Consider the following 6,000-nt stretch of genomic DNA (forward strand, 5'->3'; position numbering starts at 1 on the left):
GTCTTTGTGGCTGCACTAAACAAGTCCAACCAATGCAGGACAACAAACAATATGCTATAGGACATAAGTCAGAGCATCAAACTGCCCTGCGCTCTATTTAAACCCCATCTTTAGTATTTTGCATTCAGATCTGACGGAGACACAATCAGGCACCAGAGACAGTGCAGAGCAGAGCCTAAGTCTGAGCCCTAGTGCCAGGGATCTGAGTTCTAAAAGATTGGAGAAACTTGGAAGGGTGTTAAGGATATATAAAAAAGGTAACCCACAAAATCACTTTACATTAAACTGTAGGTGTAGAACTAAGAGACACAAGTACAAATTATTAAATGCAATTTTATGTGTGATATCAGGAAATTCTTATTCATACAAAGACTGATCTTGTTGTTATTGATCAATATGTGGAATACAACTCCAGAAACAGTAACGAACGCAATACCTCAAACCATCTAAGAAACAATTAGACGGCATTAGAATCTCTTCAGATGAATTATGATAGGCCAAGTAGCCTTCCTTATCAATAATTATCTTGCGATTTTTTTGAATTCCTAAATGCATATAAAGGTTGGTTCCTCTAGTATAGTAAGCTAACTTTGTTTTTATCTCAAATCTACAAATGTCTTAAATGTCACGAGATGTCTATTATAAAACAGTTCAGCGACTGTCAACGGTTTTCTCCCATGTCATTTTTTAAATTACCTGTTGATGTGAGTTCGGGGCTAGCTGAAGTATTATGTAAAACTTAAAGTGGAGCACTGTTGGTTGTGCACTGTTCCTCGTACCTAACGAGCAAGTATGTGATGTTTTATGTATTACTTTCTATCCCCACCAGGCTGCGCTCAGCCTCCTCGATTTCAAGATTTTAAGTTTTAGTCGTCAAAGTCCATCTGCTGTTACAAAATGTTCTTGCTTTGCTAATCAGATTTGTAAAGGACCTTTCCTTTTTAATATGTTTTTACATTTAATACTGTACACACAGATCCCACCAAAGTACATTCAGTCTCCGTGTGTTTCAAAGAATTACCAAGACCACAGTAGCGTCTTTGATGTGACTGAAGATTTCAATTTTCTTTGTTTTTTTACTGTGACGTAAACATACGTGGATTTCACTTATTTTTTTTACAGGGAAGTAGTTTTAAGGAGCACGTGTGGGAAACAGACGTTAATCAGTGAGTGACAGTTCCTCGAATATATGCATCATTCACAATAATCTCTATCAAAATGTAGAACCAAAGAGTTGCTATTTCCCCTTTTCGTGTTGAGTTTTTAATTAATATTGTCTACTCTTTGAAGAAAAATCTTTTGGTCCTTAAATACTCAACTAAGTTCTCGTGTACACATAAGCTCAAGTTCCCTTATGACCTTCTTACAAGAATCATATCACCCACATCATGCACTATTTTAGTAAGGACTTGTTTTGCTAGCAGCTCACCGTACTGTCTCAGAAACAGACCCCAGACGTGTTCTTTATTCCGCTGTGTTGTTAACATTTTGTAGATAAATCTATCACCAGAAATCAATTTGCACATCATTAATTTTTAAAAGCGGTATTCAAGTGTTAATGAACGGCGTTCGCTCTTATGCCTGTAATGTATGTATCCATGCAATTATAACGCCTCTATAGTGTCATTTGCTTAGAGTTTTTTTAAGAGCGTGCTGCTTCACATCGCTGCAAAATACTCTTTCAAACTACTTCGTACGCAAGTAAGTTTTACAACTATTAGTATCACTTTACATATTACGGTTTAATAAACATGTCTTACAGGAAAAAAAAACCTTTCAGTTGGATTATAGCCTGTTAACAGGTTCAGTGGATACGGTACCGATAATCTTTACTATTCACGAAATCTATTCGAATTGTACAAAAAGTGGTGACAGGGGGCTGCAACTGAATGATAGTTCTATTTTATCTCAATTTCCTTTTCCGAAAGTCATGACTTATACACTTATAAGATAATTATATTTTAGTTTAGGACCATTTTCTATTAATTTTGTCAAATTGAAATAGGTGCTAACACCTTTAAGAAGAAACACCTACTTTCCAAAGTGCAAGGCAATAGAGAATATAGCTAGCAGTTCTACTAGAAGTTGTTAATTAACATTACCTTATTTAAGTATATCCATTATATATAGATACAAGCTGTCTATGTATAAATTAGGTGTTAGTATCTATCTGACACTGTTTAAAAATAGTATTTGCTGATTCAGCGTATTAATGGTGGCGCTGCCTGCAGTGAAATGTGACAGCTTACACACGGCTCACAAACTGGCTCTGCGGTGTTACTCACCCCTGCAAATAGTGCAATGGAATTGCTGACCAGACCTTTTGGTGTTCAGAAAGTCACAGCCAAAGCTTTGTAAGTGAAATAAAACATAATGTTTAGAATTAGAATTTAAAGCGTCCTGGGTTCAGTCCCACGTGAAGTCCTTGTTGAGTAACTTGTGAGGATCTTTTTCAGTCTGTACGCTTCTCGTCCACCTATAAATGTGATCTGTCTCTCCGACACAGTCTGTATAAATGGGATCACAGCGCCAAACCTCTCCGTGATCCGTACGTAAACTTATCTCCATGGAGACAGATTCGTCAGACCTGTGGGCTGAAAGCCAGCCTGTCGGTCTGAGGCTGGTGACACCACCCCCTCTGCTGTCAATACAAGCAAACAGCAGCAATTCCAGCACGAAATGTCACAGCAGAGGCGATGATTTGGTGCAGCCATTCGTTCAGTATTCTCTTCAACGCCTTGGCTTCCTTGTCAGGGATAGGCACCGACATGTTGCACAACGGACATTTGACGAAATTATTGACTCAGCCACGGACATGGGGCAATTAATCTGTATATAAAGTCTATAGCCAATCTAATGCCATCAAAACACAGTCCGATTTAAAACACATTTCTCCCAATAAATAAAGTAGCCAAACAGACAAACATCAATGGAGAGCAGAACAACTATATTAGCTAGCTAGCAAGCAAAATAGTATGCAATGCCAATGCGAATTAATTTTGTTGACAGGATAGAGCTAGCCACACTATGTCATTGGGTGGTAGATGCACCTTATTGGATGACCTCTGTGAATTCACACTGTGTCCAGAGTGCAAATTCGTCCAATAAACCATTAAACTCAAGGAGAGGATTGTTATTGTGGTTATTGAGGTGAGGCAGTAGAAAAATCAGCAATAGGAAGACAGACCATTTCTCACACTCCTATTGTCACGAGATAATTGAACCCATGCTGGTCAAAGTTTGTGCAATTTCTCCACCTGTTTGTAATATGTGTCTGAAGACAGGGCAACTAACAAAAGGGCAATGATCTCCAAATCAGGAGAATTTTATAGGATGGAGCAGATAGTACTTCAGAAGAGTCATGTAAAACAGAAAAGCAGAGTGGGACAGGGACAGAGAGACTAACGGTAGGTAGCCAAGACATCTTGACAGGCTGTTAAACTAAGTCCTGGATTCCAAAATACAGAAACAACAGAATCCCTCATGGACAAAATGTCATTTACTCACCATAGCGTCTGACAGAATGAGATAAATGCAATTACAAATAAAGAGCGCCCTTCAGTTGCTCCAATAACATGATTCTCTTAAATTTACTTATGTCTATTTCTCAGTCTATCACTGTCAATTTTGATTGAGCTCTGACAAGATAATTATCAACAAAAAGCTTTTCTGCAAAAAGTTGAGCGGTTGTTACTGCATGTATTATTCAGTTATAAAATGCTTAGTAAGATTGTACTCCAGACTAACCAATTTATGTCTAAGCCAAATTTCTTACCTGTTTACAAAGGTGCATTTTTAACATAATGTAATTATATGACACAGACAACTTTCAAATGACATTGGCCACTCAGGTTATCTGCCCTCAAACTGGATAGTAAATGATGCACATTGCAGTTATCTTTTATTTTCTAAAATCAGCTTTCTCACTCTGCCTCTTTCTATGTTGGAGCTGAAATTTTCCTTCTTTTCTCAATGTCATATTATAAAAGTTGTCCCGTTCGAGTTTGCTGTGTCGCATTTTCTTCAGTTCTTTACCACTTCCTTCCATTTTCCCTCTTTAAAGTCATATTAGAATTGCTACTTCTTTCAGTGTCTGTAAATCAGTTTTGAAACATTTGACCTATTTGCAGAGTTTTGGTGAGGGTGGGAGTGATTAGAAATGGGCTTATTTTCCTGAAAAGAAATGAATGTTTTTAAAGAGGGCAACACAGGATGACTAAAAACTGATTCTAAATGAAAAAATATTTTTACAAAAACAACCTTGTAACAGAGATTCTGTAACACACGTGGGGTACAGCACTCACAAACACCGTGTCACACACAGGGAAATTGAATTACTTAAATCTGGTGGTTTGCAGGCTGATACCATAACAACATAACCATGAAAGCTGATGGATTAGGAACAGGAGTAGGCCAGTCAATGTTAGTCTCATGGCATCAGATCACACATGGGCAAGGAAACTTCCTGCTGATTACCTCCTACCACCCTGATGAGTCATCATACCCCACCATATTGAATACCATGGAAGAAGCACTGAGGGTGGCAAGGGCACAAAATGTACTCTGGGTGGGGGAACTTCAATGTCCATCACCAAGTGTGCTTCCTCTACCACTACTGAGCTGGTCTGCAGCCGATGGTGAGAGAACAACACGAGATAAAAAACTACTTGACCTTGTCCTCACCAATCTACATGTCACTGATGCATCTATCCATGACAGTATTGTTAGGAGTGACCACCACACAGTTCTTGTGGAGACAAATTCCCATCTTCACACTGATGACACCCTCCATCGTGTTGTATGGCATTACCACTGTACTAAATGGGATGAACTCAGAACAGATCTAGCAATTGATGATTGATGAAGGAAGGGCAGTGGATGTTATCTATATGGACTTCAGTAAAGCCTTTGACAAGGTCAACCGTGGCATACTGGTACAAAAGGTGAAGTCACACGGGATCAGAGGTGAGCTGGCAAGATGGATACAGAACTGGCTCAGTCATAGAAGACAGAGGGTAGCAGTGGAAGGGTGTTTTTCTGAATGAAGGGATGTGACTAGTGGTGTTCCGTAGGGATCAGTGCTGGGACCTTTGCTGTTTGTAGTATATATAAATGATTTGGAGGAAAATGTAGCTGGTCTGATTAGTAGGTTTGTGGTTGACAAAGGTTGGTGGAGTTGCAGATAGTGTTGAGGATTGTCAAAGGATACAGCAGGATATAGATCGGTTGGAGACTTGGGCGGAGAAATGGCAGATGGAGTTTAATCCGGACAAATGTGAGGTAATGCATTTTGGAAGGTCTAATGCAGGTGGGAAGTATACAGTAAATGGCAGAACCCTTAGGAGTATTGACAGGCAGAGAGATCTGGGCGTACAGGTCCATAGGTCACTGAAAGTGGCAACGCAGGTGGATAAGGTAGTCAAGAAGGCATACGGCATGCTTGCCTTCATCGGTCGGGGCATAGAGTATAAAAATTGGCAAATCATGCTGCAGCTGTACAGAACTTTAGTTAGGCCACACTTAGAATATTGCGTGCAATTCTGGTCGCCACACTACCAGAAGGACGTGGAGGCTTTGGAGAGGGTACAGAAGAGGCTTACCAGGATGTTGCCTGGTCTGGAGGGCATTAGCTATGAGGAGAGGTTGGATAAACACGGATTGTTTTCACTGGAACGACGGAGGTGGAGGGGCGACATGATAGAGGTTTACAAAGTTATGAATGGAATGGACAGAGTGGATAGTCAGTAGCTTTTTCCCAGGGTGGAAGAGTCAGTTACTAGGCGACATAGGTTTAAGGTGAGAGGAGCAAAGTTTAGAGGGGATGTGCGAGGCAAGTTCTTTACACAGAGGGTGGTGAGTGCCTGGAACTTGTTGCCGGGGGAGGTGGTGGAAGCAGGTACAATAGCGACGTTTAAGAGGCATCTTGACAAATACATGAATAGGATGGGAATAGAGGGATATGGTCCCCGGAAGTGCAGAAGGTTTTAGTTTAGGCAGGCA

General features: G+C 40.0%; 1 protein-coding gene across 3 annotated transcripts in view; it reads right to left on the reverse strand.

The window, feature by feature from the left end:
* Positions 1–2,734, reverse strand: part of tent5c (terminal nucleotidyltransferase 5C) — a 36,273-nt gene extending 33,539 nt beyond the window's left edge. The window contains exon 1 of one of the 3 annotated variants that reach the window (XR_010975839.1): positions 2,286–2,734. The gene's annotated coding sequence lies outside the window, so the exon portion shown is untranslated. The remainder of the gene's footprint in view (positions 1–2,285) is intronic. The other 2 variants (XM_068040745.1, XM_068040744.1) reach the window with 2 other exon arrangements.
* Between the last annotated feature and the right edge of the window lie 3,266 nt (positions 2,735–6,000).

This window comes from Heterodontus francisci, chromosome 10 (assembly GCF_036365525.1).
Source record: "Heterodontus francisci isolate sHetFra1 chromosome 10, sHetFra1.hap1, whole genome shotgun sequence".
In the NCBI taxonomy this organism is placed as follows: Eukaryota; Metazoa; Chordata; class Chondrichthyes; order Heterodontiformes; family Heterodontidae; genus Heterodontus; species Heterodontus francisci.